General features: G+C 40.8%; 1 long non-coding RNA gene across 1 annotated transcript in view; it reads right to left on the bottom strand.

Annotated features, from left to right (window-relative positions):
- Positions 1 to 1,999: 1,999 nt before the first annotated feature.
- Positions 2,000 to 20,282, bottom strand: part of LOC116476863 (uncharacterized) — a 34,144-nt gene continuing 15,861 nt past the window's right edge. The window contains exons 2-3 of the long non-coding RNA XR_004250299.1: positions 7,009 to 7,093; positions 2,000 to 2,294 (exon numbers count right to left, since the gene is read on the bottom strand). This is a non-coding gene — a long non-coding RNA (uncharacterized LOC116476863). The remainder of the gene's footprint in view (positions 2,295 to 7,008; positions 7,094 to 20,282) is intronic.

Below are 20,282 nucleotides of genomic sequence, written 5' to 3'. Positions count from 1 at the left end.
TATTTTTCCCCAAATAAAGAGAAAAATTTACAATGAAAAAAGATCATAAGTTAAAATTCAATTTGTAAAATACTATGTATTGAATTATCAGTTGTATTTTTTAGTATATTTTAAACATTTTTAAAATGTATAAATATAGTATAAACATATGTTTAGGTGTGGAATGATAAAGAACAAAATAGTATGCATGGTCATATCCAGGTTTTCCTTATATGTGTTTTTATAATGGACAGGAATTTATTTTGTAATAATAACACCATAAAATATTTTTCAAAAGCACATAAAAAATAATTATCACAAAGTTTCTTCAGGCAAAAAGTTTCCTTAATAAGGAAGAGAAAGTTAGAAACAGGATATCTCATCTGAAAAATGAAGTGTGACTGTTAGGAAGAAACAATAACACAAGTTACCATGGAATAAAAGTGTCTTTTTAAAATTTTTGTTTGTGTTAAAAAGGAACCAGCTATTTATCATTGCAGAGTTAATAATTTAGTGAAGAAATTATAGCTATTCCAGGTTTAGTTTTATTAGGCTGAAAGAAATCATTTTTAATAACACATCACCGTTGTAGAACTTCTTTTCTTCAACTTCATGTCTTCTAGAATGTTCTTGACAATAATTAAACTATATTTAACCACACATGGCAATGCACTTCATGTGACTATAGTTGAACAAACTAAGCCATTGCTAGGGCTTGAATGTTTGTCTCTTCCCAAACTCGTGTTGAAACTTAAATGTCACTCTAATAGTATTAAGAGATGGAAACTTTAAGAAGTGACAAAGCTGTGGGGGCTCTGTCTTCATGAGTGGATTAATGCCATTATTGCAGGAGGGAGTTTGTTATCATGGGAATTATAAAAAAAAACAAGTTTGGCTCGCTCTCTCACTCTCTCTCGCTCTCTCTCTCTCCCTCTTGCTTTCCACCATAGAATGATACAGCAAGAAAGCCCTCACCGGATGCCAGTCCCTTGATTTTGAACTTCCCATCCTCCAGACTCTGCAGATGTCAATTTTTGTTCTTTATATATTACCCAGTCTGTGGTATCTTGTTATAGCAGCACAAAACAGACTAAGACAGCCACTGTAAAGGCCAACTCATTTTCTCCTGGTGTTTAGATAGGATGGCATAGACTACTAGATGCCTACTCAAACATTCATTCTCTGATTTTTTTTTTTTTTTTGGAGAGCCCCAATTTTTAACTAAGAACATTGCCATTGCAAATCAAAGACCATTTCTCAAACTTTCTTAACAGCAAGTATACAGAAATGTGATGTGGGATATCTAGGAAAGCTTAAAGGGATTCTGTTGGTCTTATGCTTTTCTGCTTTTCTTACATTTTGCAGCCTGAAAAGCTAGCAGGAGAGGAGCTCAAACAAGATTGAATTTTATTTCTCTTTTATCTAACAGTCCAGCAGCGCACAGACCTGGGCAGGTGCAGGAGCTCTCCTCAATATGAGGCTCCCAAGCTTGCTCTGCTTGTCTCTGATTTCCAGCCAGCAGTCAGAAATATAGAGAGAAATGAAATTCTATTTTTTAAGCCACTGTATATCTCTTCTTGTCAAGAAGCTTAGCTCATTCTCTACTGATATTAGTCCTCAAAGGACTGCATGGAGCAGGGCCACTGCTGGTATGAAACTCCGGCACAGAGCTCTTCTGTAAAAACGAAATGAACTATCTTTTCTTTAAATCATTATGTTCTGGGGTCTGTAGCCTATTCTAAATAATGCATATAGCAAATAGATCAGGCACACCTATCTTGCACCAGCAGGAAGAAGGCTATGAAATCTGAACAGCCTTCTACAAGCACATATTTCTAATACTTGCAAAAGGTAGAGAATAATGAGTAAAAGACAATAGACAAAGAATTGCTCACAGAAAATGGAACAAGTTCTAACCAAGAATGTATTCCATTGCCAGGGTAAGGAGTCTGTTTTTCTGCCCATTAGAATTTCGGCATTGTTATAAACCATTGAGTCCTGCTCATTTCCCATTTCCCAATTTTCCATTTGTGAAAGAGAGATTTTATTGCAGATAAACCATTCTACAACATCATTACGTACTGGATGCAGGTGTGGGAGGCAAGAGTCACCCTGTCACTTGACGGAGAGGACAGCACGTCACCCAGAGATCCTGGACTTGGGGATGGATGCAGCACCCAGACAGGACTTCGGGTTGTTGGTATGTGGTGATTATGCTCCACTGCTGAGAAAAAAAGGTGAGCCTGGCTACATGGAGGGCCAAAGGAGTGGGCTGTGATGGATCACTATTTTCTCCAGTATCCATTCTCCTCTTCCTTTCAAAAATAGAAACGCCAAGTTTTAGCTAAATACATGGCCAAAAGCTACAGACCAGAATTCCCCAGCCTCACTGGTCTGTTCCTCCAACCAAGTCCAGGCCAACAGAATGTAAGCAGACATGAAGTGTGCAACTCCTCTGTTGCCTCTGTAAAAATGAAGCATTGGCTGGACGCGGTGGCTCACGCCTGTAATCCCAGCACTTTGGGAGGCCAAGGCAGGCAGATCACCTGAGGTCAGGAGTTTGAGACCAGACTGACCAACATGGCAAAACCCCGTCTCTACTAAAAAGACAAAAATTAGCCAGGCATGGTGGCAGGCACCTGTAATCCCAGGTAATTGGGAGGCTGAGGCAGGAGGATGGCTGGAACCTGTGAGGCGGAGGTTGCAGTGAGCTGAGATCACGCTGTTGCACTACAGCCCACCAGCCTAGGCAACAAGAATGAAACTTCATCTCAAAAAAAAAAAAAAAGCATTGTCCCCAGGACATTCTCATTCCTCCTTCCCAGCCCCTGGAAAATGGCAGCTGCTGGACAACTAGGAAAGCCTTAAATAAGTTGAAATTTTAATTTACAGCCAATAGTTCAGGTACACAAGCTGGTACCAAACTGTAAAGGAATGAGAAACAATAAGGATAATGTACTAACTCTGTAATCTGTCTCTGTCCGTTCCATTTTAAAATTCTGAGATATCCTCCTTTTGTTACGAACATAGCCTTTCTTTTGTAAAATGATGGTAATAACAGGCCATAGATTATTTTTGATGTTCTTGCTTTATAAAATAAGTGTCAGCATCCCAGTTTTTAAAAAATGATATTAATCCATGAAATCCAAAAACCTGGGAACCATCACAATAGGATACAGTGACAAGGAAGGCTTTAGGTACAGAACTTTCAAGATTAAATGTATTCTCTAGGAAGTCAACTCAAATGTCAGTCTAGTGAGTTATGAATTCTCCTATCCATAATCCTGTCAGAAAATGGTGGGAGAGCAGTGCTAGCAGACAAGACTATAAAAACTATTTACTAAGACAGCAAAGTACCATCAAAGAGAAATTCCTCCTTTCATGTGATTTTCTTCACTATTATTTACAAGTCTGTTTACAACATATTTTTAGAAGACGTAATTAATATTCAGATATTTCATCAACAATGAAGTCCTTATAAATAAATCCAGAGAATTACAATTTGTTCTGAGAACCACACAGGGAATGTGATTTCACTATTATTCTTAGTCATTCAACAAGCATTCATTGAGCCAGGAACTTGGGGAGTGAAGAAGGATACAAAGATACAAAACACACAGATCCTGCCTTCAAATATCAAAGTCTGATGAATAACATGGCTATGTAAAAAATAACTATAACACATTTTGGCTGGGCGCAGTGGCTCACACCTGTAATCACCTCACTTTGGGAGGCCAAGTGGGGGGGGGTGAATCACTTGCGGTCAGGAGTTCGAGACCAGCCTGGCCAACATGGCAAAACCCCAACTCTACTAAAAATACAAAAATTAGCCAGGCATGGTGGGGCACACCTGTAATCACAGATACTTGGGAGGCTGAGGCAGGAGAATTGCTTGAACCCAGAAGGCGGAAGTTGCAGTGAGCCAAGATTGCACCACCACTGCATTCCAGCCTGGGTGACAGAACAACACTCCGTCTCAAAAAAAAAAACAAAAAAAAACTATAATACATTTTCAGAGTCATAATAGATGATATACAATGTGAGAGGGAGAAAGTCCTAACACTGGGATTCTATAAGTTGTTTTTTTGTTTGTTTGTTTTTTGAGACGGAGTTTCGCTCTTGTTGCCCAGGCTGGAGTGCAATGGCGCGATCTCAGCTCACTGCAACCTCTGCCTCCCAGGTTCAAGCTATTTTCCTGCTTCAGCCTCCTGAGTAGCTGGGATTAAAAGCACGTGCCACCACACCCGGCTAATTTTGTATTTTTAGTAGAGGCGGGTTTTCTCCATGTTGGTCAGGCTGGTCTCAAACTCCCAACCTCAGGTGATAATGCCTACCTCAGCCTCCCAAAGTGCTGGGACTACAGGCGTGAGCCACCGCGCCCGGCGTGGGATTCTGTAAGTTGTTTTTATGGGTTTCTAAGCTACATTCTATCAATTCCAGCATGCCGCACACAGGTCCAAAACTCCAGTTTGATATAAAGTGTTTGGGATGAGCAGACTTTTCCAACAGGTTTGAGAACCTCCCCTCCAGCACCACAGCCTGGAAAAACTTTATTTTCTTGTGAGATAGCCTAAGACTCTTCTTGCCTAATCTTTCTTCCTTCAGATTCCAGACCTGCATCAGAGTCTGAAAGCTCTCCCTACCTAGTCCACTCCTTCACCCGTTATCCTTCACAGGTGTTTCCCCAAAAACCTCTTTTATGTCGAATCCGATCCTCTTGGTATCAGCTTTTAGAGAACTTGAATTAACAGAAGGAGTGTCCAGTTATCTAACACTGCATAAAAAGAACCCGAAACCGTAGCTCAAAACAACAATCATTTCATTATATCTCATGATTTTGTAGACCAGGAGTTCAGGCAAGGCTGCCCTAGGTGATCCTTTTGTTCTGTGGGGCCCACGGGCTGGTTGGGAGGGGCTGGGATGGCTTCAATCACACTTCTGCTGCGTTACTGGAGATAATTGGAAATCTGGGCTCAGCTGGGACTGTCAACCATATTGCCTGCTCATGGCATCTTCTCCACCATGGAGGCTGTATGACTTTTAAGATCTAGCCATAGAAGTCATATAGCCTCACTTCTGCCATACTCTACTGATAAAAGTAACCGGAAACACAACCACAGTTAAAATGAGGCAATATACACCTCCTCCTTGAAGCCGGGAATGCCAAAGAATTTGCTGTTATGTTTCTAAATCGCCACATGAGGGCACCCTTTCTCTTATGAAACCACTAAGTTTCATCAACTTCAGGAGACGATCATTCAAACCAGAAGAGATGTATTAATTCTAACCAAAAGAATACTTGCTACCACAAAAATGCTGTATGGATCAGCAAAGATACGTTCTAGTTTATACCCTACTTTGTCATTACAGTTCAATTGTCAATGCCCCAATCAACAAAAAGGGAATTCAGATCTAGTGCTTTACACTCCAGATGACGTGAATCTAAAGACCATGACCCTGGTGACCACAGTAGTTTATTTAAAGGTAAAGTCTGTATTTCCTACAAGTATAGAAGGCTGTATGCAACGTGAACCCTGGCCACTGACTCACTGATCATTCTTGGTGTGTGAAACTGTTACTCCTTTGGTTACTAGCAAGCATACGGAGGAGAGTAAATTGCACCTGAGCGTAATCTCCAACTAAGGGGCTGCTGTGACCTACTGTTGCCTTTTGGAACTTTAATTGGGGAGGTAAAAAACACGGAGTTATGATTACCAAAGGATGATGAGTTAAACTTCAAAGGAATAACACAGTCATATCCCTGTCATCTTTTGCTGAGGCATCTTCATAAAGATTAAGCACGTTAGGACCATGCAGCAGTGACTTTCCTTGGTTACAAAGCAAGAGTGGATTCGCCATCCTAGTCACTGATGATGGTGAATGTCAAGTTTGTTTTGTGTGCACGTGTATGTGCTAAACATTCACTTGAAAGATACCTTGAGTACTACTTTGGCATAATACAAATGCATTTGACAGGCTTTTTTGTCTTGCCTCTCAAATTAGCAAATTTCCCTAGCCCTGAATAAAACCAAGCAACTACAGTATATAGAAAAATTTAGGAACCCTAAATAACGGATTGAAATTCTATTCAAACTTAACACCTAATTGTACTTTTTTAGTTATCAGTAACCAGACCATGTCATTCAGGGATCTATCTACCTCAAAGTAAATAGATTAAAATATCTTAATCTAAGAAATCATTCAGTTATAAAAAATATGATTAACCTAGCACTTTTTTTCAAGTTTTTCCTCCTCTACCATAATTTTGATATGAAAAGTGGAGTTTTTGGCAGAAAAAGCAGAGTCTATGTCTGAATCGTTCAGAGAAACAATGGTTAGCACGGTTTAGGACATAAAAGTTGTCCAACAAATATTTGTTGAAGCCAGGTGCTGTGGCTCACGCCTGTAATTCCAGCACTTTGGTCAAGGTGGGTGGATCACTTAAGACCAGGAGTTCGAGACCAGCCTGGCCAACATAGCGAAAGCCCGTCTGTACTAAAAATACAAAAAAAAATTAGCCAGGCGTGGTGATGCACACCTGTGGTCCCAGGTACTTGGGAGGCTGAGGCAGGAGAATTGCTTGGATCTGGGAGGCGGAGGTTGCAGTGCGCTGAAATCATCACACTGTACTCCAGCCTGGGTGATAGAGTGAGACTACTCTGCCTCAAAAAATAAATAAATGAAATAAAATAAAATATTTGTTGAATGGTTGAATGAATGAATGGATGAGTGGTACTTATTTGTGTTAACTTAGGATTTTCATTTACACATCTTCCAGAAGGTAGTGGTATAAATTAAAAATAATAGGTAAGATAGAGGCTAATTTAAATTTGAAATCGCTATATGGTGTCTATTCAGCTTGTTAACAATTAATACTTAGATGTTAATTATAATTTAGTTAGGACAGATTTCCTTTGAACTTCATTTCTTACGTGTCCATATTAGACAATTAGGTCTTTTTAGCTAAACCCTGATATTCTGGTTATCTTAATAACCATTACGTCACCAACAATGATTAAAAGGTATTACCTTAATTACTTTCAGGCAAGGAATTTATTCACTTTGTTCAGCAGCAAGAAGGGCACATGACACAGAGTAAGCACCCATTAAATACCTGTTGAATAAGGCAATTAAGTATTAAACTCCGTTTCTCAATGTGAGTACATAACAAAGAATGTGCAGCCATCCCCAATCCACCCTACATACCTACATTCTGATCATTACAGCAACCCTGAAAAGTAGGTATTATTTTATTCATTTCATAAATTAGGAAATTCCCATGGCTGGGATGTGACAGCACTTGCATTTGAAGCTATATTTGTAAGTTCCCAAAGTCTTTTTAATTGCCTCTCCAGGCGCAGTGGCTCATGCCTGTAATCCGAAAACTTTGGGAAGCCGAGGTGGGTGGATCACCTGAGGTCAGGAGTTCGAGACCAGCTTGACCAACATGGTGAAACCCCATCTTTATTAAAAAAGAAAAAAAATACTAAAATAAATTAGCCTAAAAAATTAGGTGGTGGCATGTGCCTCTAACCCCAGCTACTCAGGAGTCTGAGGCAGGAGAATCGCCTGAACCCAGGAGGCGGAGGTTGCAGTGAGCCAAGATCGTGCCACTGCACTCTAACCTGGGCAACACAGCCAGATTCCGTCCCGAAAAAATAAAATAATAATAATAATTGCCTCTCCAATAAGATAACCTTAAGGACGTATACATACAGAAAACAAAAACAAACAACAATTACTGGATATCTGACTTTGTGTCTGGACTTAGTCCTTTGCCTCATGATTGTCCCTGATAGCCATGTTCAGGGACAATCTATTTTCATATAGAATCATCCATCAGGGCCCTGTACTGCCTTTTGGCTCCAAAATCTGCCTCTTGGGGTTTTCCTATTAATTGTTGTCAACACAAAGACCAGACCACCATTCCCTATTCAGCCTGGCTTTCCTGTCTTTGCACAAACAAATCATTCAGCCACCAACAAATAACCAGTCTTTCTTTTTTTTGTTTTGTTTTGTTTTTAGTAGAGACGAAACCACACTCGGCTAGTCCTTGGTTCTTTGAAGAAAGACTGTGATTACCCGAACTAACAACACAGAATTGAGCTCTAGGCGAATTCGTCCTTATAACCCAATCACTTTCTCTGATGTGTCCTCAGAGAATGAAAAATATTTTAATACTGGCCTGATGATCATAATTCTTCTCTACTCCAAAATCCTAAAGATATTCTATGTTTTATTTTTAGTCGTTGAGACAGGGTCTTGCTCTGTCACCCAGTCTGGAGTGCAGTGTAGGCTCACTGTTGCCTCAACTTCCCAGGCTCAAGTGATCTTCCCATCTCAGTCTCCTGAGTAGCTGGGACCACAGCCACATGCCACAACACCCAACAAATTTTTGTATTTTCTTTAGAGACAGGGTCTTATTATGTTGCCCAGGTTGGTCTTGAACTCCCGGGCTCAAGCAATCCTCTCACCTAGCCTCCCAAAGTGCTAGGATTACAGGCATGGGCCACCGTGCCTGACCTATATATTTTTTTCTAGCAGTTACAATCTTTAATATTTAAGTCCTTACTTATTTTTATATTTCTCCCTTAGGTAGGAACCTAATTTTATTTTTCCATAAAAACTAATTTTTTCTCCAAAATAGACCAAATTCTCATGTGCCTGTTTCTGGGTTCTACTCTGTTCCCTGGTCTATTCGTATGTTCCTGTACCTGTACCACATTGGTTTACCTACTATGGCTGAGTAATGTGTTTGAATATCTGGTGGGAAGGGGCTGTCCCCTCTTTTTCTCTTTTTTTTTTTTTTCTGATTGTCTTAGGCAGGGGTTAGGGAATTAGGGTTCATGGACCCAACCCTATTCACTAACTATTTTAGTAAGTTTTATTAAAACACAACTACTCTCATTTGCTTCTTTTGAACACTGCAACAGCCAAATTGGGTAGTTGCATCCAGCCACCAAAGATTAAAATGTTTAATATCTGGTCTTTTGTAGAAAAAGTTGACCAATCCCTGGTCTTAATTTACTCATGGACATGTATACTTTTATATGAATTTCAGAATCATTTTGTAGACATTCCCAGTTCCAAGTTACGATTGTAAGGAACAGAAACTGATTCCAAATTAATACAGAAATGAATTTTATTGGGAAAGATATCAGAGAGCTCACAAAATCAGAAAGAAGTTTAGAGAAACAGGCTCAGAAAATGGGCAGGAATCATGGGAGGCCTGACAACAGAGAAGGCTACACTGCCGCAGAGAGCCTGGTTAGGACACCACCAGGATGCTGCCATCCCTGCATCACCCTGCCACTCACACAAGCTTCAGAGTTCCAGCAAGGAGAATGTTATGTCCAAGTTAGGATTACATACTCATATCCTAGTCTCCAGAGAGAAAGAAGGTTCTGATTCTTCTCCCACTTCCACAGAGAGAGGCAGGGCTCTGCCCTCTATCAAGACTTACTCAATGGAGGGTTCGTTCAAAATATGAGAAGGCACATTCTCCCTAAAGGTGGCTATAATTTTGCTTGGAATTGCCCTAAATTGAGGGAAAATGGTTATCCTTGAATACTGCTGCCTCATTCATGAAGATGATTTTTCTGATTATTAATTCACGTTTCTTTTTACCCTTTGGTAGAGTTTCAAAATGTTCTTCTGTGGTAGTCTTGTGAGTTTTTGTCTATTAAATCCTTGATATTTTACAGGGATTTGTGGTTGTTTTAGACAGTATCTTCTTTTCTATTATCTTTTTAATTTTATTATGTCTAGTACTGAAAAATGTTACTGACTTGTGTATATTGATCTTGCAATCCGCAAGCTTCTTATTACTTTGAAGAGTTTGTTGATTTACTTTAATTTTCTGTGTAAATGGTCATAGCAGTCATAACACTTGCAAATGACAATTTTATTTCCTCCAATCCAATCGTTATATTTCTTAGTGTTCTATGCTCTGTTATTACATTGGCCTGAGCCTCCGGTGTGAGGCAGAACATTATCACAGCCAGTATTCTTGAATTATCCCTAATTTTAAAGCAAACATTTTTCAAGATTTTCCAGGTAAACAGTAAATACCTTTTTATCACATTAAGGAAATTTCTTTCTGTTCCTAGTTTTCTGCTAATTTAAACTGTAAATAAATATAGCACCTTATGGAATGCTTTTTATGCTGTGTTGAAATGTTCTAAGTATTTCTTTCTTTAGTTTCTTAGTATGGGAAATCACATTAATAAATTTTTCAAATGTAGAATTATCTCTTTGCAGTCCTAAGAATTAACTATAACTGGTTGTGGTATGCTATATTTTTAAATCATGATGTATTATTTTAGTAATTACCAAATTCAGTTACCTAATGCATATTAGTATTCTTGCATTTATGTTCAGAAGTGAGAACGATCTGTAATCTACTTTATTGCACTACTCTTATCAAGTTTTGATATTAGGGTTATATTGGCTTCATAAAAGGAGTTAGAAGTCTTTTTTTTTTTTTTTTTTTTTGGCAGAGTCTCGCTCTGTTGCCCAGGCTAGAGTGCAGTGGCATGATCTCAGTTCATTGCAACCTCCACCTCCTGGGTTCAAGCAATCCTCCTGCCTCAGCCTCCTGAGTAGCTGGGACTACCAGCATGCACCACAATGCATGACTAATTTTTGTATTTTTAGTAGACACAGGGTTTTGCCACGTTGGCCATCCTGGCGAATTTTTAAAAGTTGAAATGATTACGAAGATTACAGTTTGTTCTTTAAAAAGTTAATACAAATAAAGAAATAGCCAAGTTGACTGACCACACAGGAAAACTCCAGTTTCACTTATAGTCCTGAGATAATTATTAATAGCTGCCCCTTTCATTCTCAAAATATCACTATTGGGAAATAAATTATCCACTAGGATAAACCTACAATAACTGACATGGATTTGATGTCACATACTAGCTGTATTACTGTGATAAATTCCCCTGGCCTCTCTGAGTTTCAGATTTCCCAACAGCAGAATGGAAACTGTGACATTTACCTTCCTGGGTAGTTTGAAGAACAAATGAAATAAAGCAAGTAAACTGACTAATTATTTTTTAAAGTTAGTTAATTTCAGCCATGGGCATCCACAACAATTCACAGATTAAAGCAAAAATTCAGCACCCAGATTCAACCCCCAACAGAATTCCAAAGCCTTCTTGACTAGAAGCAGGAAAGTTCATACGAGGTTATACCACCAATGCCCAGCCCCCACCCCTGCCACCTGCAGCCCTATCTACTAGGTAACTGGGGATATTCAGGTTTGATCTATGGACCCTGAATGCAGGCTCATTGCAATGCTCCATTCTGAAAATCAGGGAAGCCCAAGTTTAAAGACATCACCTTCAGCCACTCCTCGGACCCATCATATGTCCTGCCAATTGTCTCATTCATCAAGTCCTTCTCCTGGGTATTTCCTTGCACTTGCTGATCCTCCTCTCCACAAATATGTGGCAGGGTGTAAATGCTCACTATTTCAGTACAAAATCTTCACTGTTTTTGCTTTTCTTCCCTTTTTTTGATGGACTAGAAAGTGAAATGCAAATATTTTCCCTCACTTTGAATTAGTAATCCCTCCCTTTCCTGGAGGAAAGAGGAACATGTTTTTCAAGTTATGAATCTGACAAACTATAAAAGCATATGGTAAAAGAACAAGAGGGAGAAATATCCATGCAAACTAGAGATTACTTTAGCGGTCCCGAAGAGAAGAGATCTGTAGATCTAGAAGCAAGATCTTTGTAGATCTAGAGGTCCTGAAGAGAAGAGATCTGTAGATCTAGAAGCAAGATCTTTGTAGATCTAGAGGTCCTGAAGAGAAGAGATCTGTAGATCTAGAAGCAAGAGAATCTGTAGATTCTCTGCTTGGGTCATTACTACAGGAAGCAAGACTCCGGGCAGGAGGTACTCAGTTCATCTAGGAAAACAAAGCCCTAGGCAATGGGTTGCAGAGCTATGCCCAATAGTCCAGTGTCCTAAATATGTCACAGAAACTGCCAGATGCTGCCAGACCTGCCAGTATTGTGCAGACACAGACAATGGGCACATCAGCATTGACTGATGTGGGAGATGACCAATGACTAAGGAAGGCCTCTGGAGCCTTGGCAGAGTAAGGGAGTGTGACTGAGGTGGGACCCAAACCTACTGGAGTGATTTACGTTCACCTTCCTACCAGCCTAATGCATGGCAGCTTAGAGTCAAAATTAGGTGGATTCATAAGTCATAAACGTTATGCTTCTCTCACACTTGAGCTTTCAGACTTAGAGTCAAACATTATAATACACGAGACTCCTAATTCAGGGCGTAGATCTAGTAGTTGAGAGACTACCCCCGGAGGAAAGATTTCTCTGCTGACCATTCCTTGGTCACCCTTCCAGATTTATTTTGGCCACACTCCAACCATGCTTCAGCCTCTCACACCACACTGCTCACCAGCCTCAGCCTTGACTGTCAGCCCCAGAAGCTGGGCCAGGTTTTCAGGGTTGGGCTTCAGTATCTCCTCTCTTGCCCTGTCTTGATCTGGTTCATCTCAAGAACAAGACACTTGTAGGACACAAGGAGTTTCACCTCTTCAGTTTCACCTTTCAAATGCTCTGGGGTGGCTGTGTGTCTTCTTGTGACTCTCAAATCTGTATCTTCAGCCCTGTCCTCACTACAGAATAGCAACTTGTATGTATGAGAATCTACTGGACATCCCCTTGAGTCTCCTACATAAAAATCAAGAACCAGATACTAAAAACAGAACCTATTAGCTCATGCTACCCTGCCCTTTGATGTCACCATCTCAGTGATTAGAATCATGACCCAGTTGCTTTGATCAAAAACCCAAAGTCACTAATTCCTTTAAAATGTTCTTAAGTCACTAATTCCTTTAAAATGTTCTTAATTCACTATCTTCTCCAGTCCCATTCCTGCTGAGTTAGGTCAGGACCTCATCATCTCCTGTTTGAATTATTACAACAGCCTCCAGTTTGTCCAGTTTCTATATATGCTCCACAAAGCCAAACTGATCGTTCTAAAACACAAAGTGACGGTCAGTCCCCTTTTCACACTCTTCAGAGATGCCCTACTACTCTTGTTGCATGTCATACAAATTATGACCCCTGGCCAAATCCAACCTGCAGCCTGATATTGTACGGCCCTCAAGCTAAGAATGGATTTTGTATTTTTTAATGCCTGCAACCAAAACAAAACAGGAACATCCAATGGTGGCCATATCTGTCCTTCAAAGCCTAAATTATTTACTAGCTACTCCTTCACGGAAAAAGTTTGCTACCCCACTAAAATTTAGATAGCCCCACTCTGGCCCTCCTATAACCACTTCCCCCCTCACTCAGGACAGGAGTCTCTATGGGTCCAAAGGGCTGTTCTTCCCAGAGCCTGTGTCCTCCCTACTTATAGACAACACTCCTGGAACACCCAGCCCAAAGGATCTGAGTCTGCTTCCAGACCCATGAAGCAACCAGGCTGCCAAGGCTCATTCTTAAGCCTTAGAGGAGGCCAAAAGGCAGATGTTTTCATGAGGATAGGACATGCTTAGACATGCAGGCTGGGCTACTCACAGATGTGTGTGAGGATCTTTAAGTTGGAGGAGAGGAAACAGGAAGACAGCCAAAAACCTGTACTTCTGCTCTTGCCCTGAACCTCACAAGTGTTACAACAAGCCTGCTTAGGATGCAATACTTTAAAATTCCCTTGCATGGTAGCTAAGGTTCTTCATGATATAGTACTTGTGGACACTGCACTCAAGACAAGTGTGAACCAGACTGACTCTTCATACACCGTGCTGTTTTATCAGCTCCCACCTACTGGCCTTCCTTTCATTGCCCATTCTCCTAGTAGAATCTTCTTCAAGACTCAACTCAAAGGTTAACTTCTCCATGAAGCCTTTCCTACTCTTTTGTAACTGAAATGCAGGTTCAGTTGCTCACTGCTTGCAGAGTCCAAAGAACAAGAGCAAGTTCTGGTATAAAAAAAGTAACTTTTATTCCAAAGCTAGTTTAGGGGAAGAAGTGTAGGCTTCCTGTCTTAATGGTATTGCTTTGCTTTTCGAGAAAAAAGTGGGCACTTTAAAAGCCAGAGGAGGAAGTAAGCAGGCAGGGAGGGTCCGTGTGATAACTTGGTACCTGATCTATCAGGCAGTTGAGTTGGCATCTTCATAGGCAGAAATAGATTGTAAAGGTGGCTGAAAACTCTCCAGGTGGGAGAGCATTTCCTGGAGGGACTTTGGGTTATAATTCAACTGTTATCTCTCAAGGCAGCCTCCTGGTGGGTGAGAGGCTATAATTGCATTTCTGAAGAGCTAAGTAGGAAGTAGGGGAAAGGAAGAAAGAGAAAATAAGAGAGAGAGAAAATAATTAAACTATCTCTTAGAAAAATGGGGGTTCTGGGTTACATTCCTCTCATAATCTCCCATCTCTTCTCCTCATTTAGTCTTAGTAGCCTCAGTGCCCCTATGAAAATATCTATCATAGCACCTATGACAGTATTATACCTAGTTCATTGTGTCTGTTTTCCTCCATTAGGCTAGAATCTCATTGAGGACAAAGACTTGGTCTAATTTGTCTCTGTAACCTAGTCAGTGTAGTTGAGTATACACATAATATATCCTCAATGACTGTTGAAAGAAATTTATGAATAAATGAATATGTATGATCAGTAAACCTTACCACATCCTGGGATCCATTCTTAAAGTACATAGATACTTATAGACCCCAAGTGACCATGGGGTCCCATTTTTATCCATACTAAATTAGAATCAAACTAGAGCCATAGAGCTATAAGGGAGCAAAATTTTACCTCTACTCCCTGGGGTTTTTCAGCTGGGTCTGAGAATTAAGTTGACATAAGACAGATCAACAGAAGAAAAGCATACACATTTGTTTAATACAAGTGTTATGTAGCACAGGAGTCTTCATAAGGAAGTGAGCACCCAAAGTCACAGTTAGAGTTGAACACTTATATTCTGAATTTAACAAAAAAATTCAAAAACTTATGAAAATGTGACAAAGTTAAAGGGCTTGATCTAGGGTATTTAACGGGTAGAAAAGAAACTAGGAAGATAAGGGTTAGTTTAACAAGGTTTGATTGTACAGATTTCCCTCCCTATATTTTGCTTCAACTTCTCTTCCTCAATGATAAGAATAATGTTTCCTTCTGGTATAGGGAAGACACCTTTCACATGGGAATTTCATCTCCTGCTTTCAAAGGTAGAAAGAAAGAGTGATCTTGCACCTGCTGTTTTTCAAGCACCTTTATTTCACAATAGTCAATATGCCAGAGGAGCATATTTTGAGGCAGCATGTTTTTAACTCCTTTATTTCTCCCATCTGAAACTTCCCTAGAAGTTTCATACATTAAAAGCTGAGCAGGTGGCAGTGGAGAGAAAAACTGGGTTAGTAGCTGAGTGGCAAGAGATCTGCAAAGGGAGAGAAGAACATAGATTACAAGTATGAATCATCAGAAAAGAACAAATCTAAGCACATTTCATCATATCCCATTAAGCCAGTCTCCCATCCCTAGAAATAGGTCAGTCCATTAAAATCATGAGCCTCATTTATCTGATGGAGAGGATTAATATTGATCTTGCCCTTTAAATGGTGCCATTTAAACACTGTTTGTCCTAAGTTCTTTATATAGAAGCAGCTTTCTTCACCAATGATCGAGCAAGTTCCTCCTAGTTTGACTGTTAGTGAATCTAGTCCGTGACAATTTTGGAGTGAAATAGCATGATCACAGCTCACTGCAGCCTTGAACTCCTGGGCTCTAGCATAAATTTAACTTCTGACTGGAGTGCTTCCAATGTTTGCATAGTAATACTGAACTCCACATTCTCATGTCCGTTACTATGGAAAGACTTAGAACTGCCTTTTCCAAAAAGTAAGTTCCAAAGCCCAGGAACAAGATCCCAATACTGAAGAGAACTTAGAATTGTGATACGCAAATGGGTTTTCCATAATGTCACTTCTGATACATTTGTGTGGCACTACTTTGCGAACAATTGAGCCCACACTTGTAATCTGACTGGCATTTAAAGTGGAGTATCTGGCGATGGGAGGCATCAGGTATTCAAGTCTGCATCATCCTGGCCATATAGATGGGAATATTTTATATATTTTGTTGCCACATAAGATAAAAAGATCAGTGTTGTTCATGGATGAGGTTAGAGTGGAACTTGTGACCCACCAGTCTGGGGTTTGTTATGTTTTGACACATGTCATGTTGGCATCTGCACATCTCCATCTTCCTATGTCCCTGTTAGTCTGTAGGAGCAGAACTGCTACAAAATACCTGATATAGGAGTCCTGCAGTTTGGCTTTGGCAGCTATAAGGTGTGGTTTTGTCATCTGACCAAGTTAATCTACATCTTTGGTCTATCCATATATAATCTTTGGTTTTTGGAAGCCCAGTTAGGGTAATAGCTGAACTACCCCGGGTTGCACAGGGCTGGCTTATAGGCCAGCTATGACATCCGGTGATTTAGCAAGTCCTTGTATCATAAGAGTCAGTGTCAGGACCATCTATGACCTTCATGAGAGGTTGAAGATGCCACCTATAGAACAAACCACAAGGTTTGGTTCCAGCATACCCTTGGTATGTCACCCAGGAAGGGTCCAGCACCATGATTATTTTCCATACAAAGGAAAAAATTTCCCTTTAATGACTTTACTAAGCTTTCATAGAGATTTTTCTGTGTCAAATTAACTCACCAAAAGAAGTGGAAAGATATTATTTTCTTTTTTCTTCTTTTCTTTGAGACAGGGTCTCACTCTGTCACCCAGGCTGGAGCGCAGTGGCATAATCACAGCTCATGACAGCCTCAGCCTCCTGGGCTCAAGCATCTTCCCACCTCAGCCTCCCGAGTAGCTGGGACTATTTTTTTTTTTTTTTTTTTTTTTGAGACGGAGTCTCGCTCTGTCGCCCAGGCTGGAGTGCAGTGGCGCAATCTCGGCTCACTGCAAGCTCCGCCTCCCGGGTTCACGCCATTCTCCTGCCTCAGCCTCTCCGAGTAGCTGGGACTACAGGCGCCTGCCACCACGCCCGGCTAATTTTTTTGTATTTTTAGTAGAGACGGGGTTTCACCATGGTCTTGATCTCCTGACCTCGTGATCCGCCCGCCTCGGCCTCCCAAAGTGCTGGGATTACAAGCGTGAGCCACCGTGCCTGGCCACTTTTTACGTTTTTTTGTAGAGATGGGGTCTCACCAGGTTGCCCAGGCTGGTCTTGAACTCCACTCGCTTAAACCTCCCAAAGTGCTGGGATTACAGTTGTGAGCCACTGTGCCCTGTGATATTATTTTCTTGGTCATGGATACCATACCCTGTCATACATCCATTTGCCAAGTTGGTCCACCAGGTACTTGCACTGGCAGAAATGAGTTAGGTTATTTTGCATAATCTGGACGGCACTGGCATAACCAGCAATCAGATTAGTTAATGTGGCCAAGTTTGGAAAACTGGTGTAAGGGGAGTTAGGTCTGCACTTAACCTGTTGAGAAAACTGTCCGGGTTAATAAAAGAGAGACACAGTTTCAAAAAAAGGTCATAGTGGAGGATCAGCGGGCCAATCGAAGAGACTGAGACAATAATCTCCACAGTCAGTCCTTAAATAAAAGGCCAATAAGTCAACACGATGGAGGGATTGGTGAACAGGTCTGTTCATAGGTAGTCTGTGACGAAGGAAGAGGGTTTGTTTGTTGTTTTCTGATCTCTTGTTGTTTTTATATTTATTGAATTTGAGAGGCTGAAAAGAGGAAGAAAATATTAATAGGTGCAAGCAAAGTTTCTTGATCTGTGATCTTGGGAAAAACTGTCTACTTCATGATGTTGTTTGCTTCTTGGGCCTGGGTCTTGACTCTGGAAATCCTTACTTAAAGGTCACCTGTAGGGACGGTCTTCCAATTGCCCTGGGAGTGGTCATCTGGGTCTGGTTTGGCATGACTTGCACGAATCCAGGAGGATTTTTCTTTTATTTTGATAGCAGTGTAGGTGATCAGTGGTACTTTGCAAGGGCATTCCCAGTTAGGTGACAATGTATGTTTTCTTCTACAAGCCTTGATGTACTCTGATTTCCCAATCAAAAGGTTTATGGTAAGGTTTGTCAGTCAGCAGAAGCCATCCCCGTTTTACCTGTTGATGATATGCTCTAAATATAATAGGGTCTGTGTATAGCTAGTCATAGCATCAAATTGTTCACTGAAGTCCTTGTAATGTTCATTCAATCCAGAAGTGGAAGGTTTAGAGCTGCCAGTAGGCATGGGGCAACAAACACTATTTCAAAAGAGGTTAATCCATGTCTTCTATTTGGAGTATTCTAGATTTTTATAAGGGGTAATGCTTTTTTTTTTTTTTTATGGAGTCTCGCCTTGTCTGGAATGCAGTGGCAAGATCTCAGCTCACTGCAACCTCCACCTGCCGGGTTCAAGCAATTCTCCTGCCTCAGCCTCCCAAGCAGCTGGGATTTCAGGTGCCCACCACCTCGCCCAGCTAATTTTTATATTTTTAGTAGAGATGGGGTTTCACCATGCTGGCCAGGCTGGTCTCAAACTCCTGACCTCAAGTGATCCACCTAGCTCAGCCTCCCAAAGTGCTGGGATTACAGTGTTGAGCCAGTGCACCCTGCCCATTTTTTTTTATAAGGTGTAAGGCTTTCAGCCAATTAAGTCCAATTTCTTGACAGACTTGTCCTAAAGTTACTTTTGTGTCTCAGTGTTGCATTCCACTTGCTCTGAGGATTAAGAATGATATAGGGTATCATTCTAGGATATTTCAATGAATATCCTAGAATTTTTACAAACAACTGTTTTATTTCTGCTGTAAAATAAGTTCCAGTGGTCCGATGCAATCTATAATGGAATGTCCAAATGACGAATGATCTGTTATTTGTTATTTATTAATTGATTAATTTATTTTTGAAACAGAGTCTTGCTCTGTCTCCCAGGCTGGAATGCAATGGCACGATCTCAGCTCACTGCAACCTCCATCTCCCAGGTTCAAGTTTCCTGCCTCACCCTCCCGAGTAGCTAGGACTACAGGTGTGTGCCACCACGCCAGGCTAATTTTCGTATTTTTTGTAGAGATGGGGTTCTGCCATGTTGGCCAGGCTGGTATTGAACTCCTGACCCAGATGATCCACCTGCCTCAGCCTCCCAAAGTGTTGGGATTACAGGCATGCACCGCCAGACCAGGGTAATTTTTGTAGTTTTTGTACAGATGGGGTTCTACCATGTTGGCCAGGCTGGTATCAAACTCCTGACCCTAAATGATCCACCTGCCTCAGCCTCCCGAAGTGCTGGGATTACAGGCGTGAGCCACCACGCCTGACCTGTTATTAATTTCTTTACCACTGTCATGGTGTCCGCACATCTAGTCAGATAGCATTCAATCCATCCACTAAACATACAGACAACAACCAAACAGTAAGAAGAGCCTAAAGCCTAATGTCTTAGAGGACTTGCTGAGGCATGTTGGTCTCCTCCAAAAATTTGATGGGATTTATTAGAAGTGCACTGAGAATAATTCAGTTAGAAATTTTGTAAATACCAAGGCAAAACCAATTATCTTTTCATTCCTTAACTATCCTCTGTCTGTACATATGTCCCATCTGAAGGGAGATAAGTGCTTCAAGCCAAAAAGTCAAAAAAAGGGGGGCCACGGGAACTCCATTGGCCCCATGTATAATACACCAGATAATTATCTGACATTCTTTTGTATTCATTTGTGGGCTGGTTTTTTTTGTTTGTTTGTTTGTTTTTGGCATTGTGGGGCATTCTCTGGTAATCAATAACACCAGTAAGCAATAAAGGCAGGTTAACAAAGGGTGGAAAAGAATAGGAGGGTTCTTTGGGGCTGCATTCTTAGTAGCCTTCTCCACCCTCTCATTCCCTAGAGATATAGTATCAGTCTCCTTAGGATGAGCTGAACAATGAGCAATAGCAATTTGAATAGGGAGGTGAATAGCCTGTAATAGAGCAGCAATTATATGCTCATTGGAAATAGGATTATCAGCAGAAGTTAAGAATCTGCTGGACTTCCGATTGCCAATAGTGTGGCAGACGCCCAAGGCATATCTGGAGTCAGGGTAAATAGTGGCAATTTTTCCTTTTGCCATTACACCAGCTCTAGCAATATCTATACATTCAGCAGCTTGGGCTGACTTTACAGAGGACAAAGAGGATGCCTGAAGTGTTTCACAAGGGAAAACCATGGCTTCAGAGCTCTGTTTCCTGGAAATGTCATTCACAGAAGCCATTACAAAATAGAAATAAGTCTGGATTGTCTAAAGGAGTATCTAGGAGGTCT

This window comes from Hylobates moloch, unplaced genomic scaffold (genome assembly GCF_009828535.3).
Source record: "Hylobates moloch isolate HMO894 unplaced genomic scaffold, HMol_V3 SCAFFOLD_11, whole genome shotgun sequence".
Classification (NCBI taxonomy): domain Eukaryota; kingdom Metazoa; phylum Chordata; class Mammalia; order Primates; family Hylobatidae; genus Hylobates; species Hylobates moloch.
The sequence above is the reverse complement of the archived record's forward strand: the minus strand, read 5'-3'. Positions and strand labels throughout refer to the sequence as shown.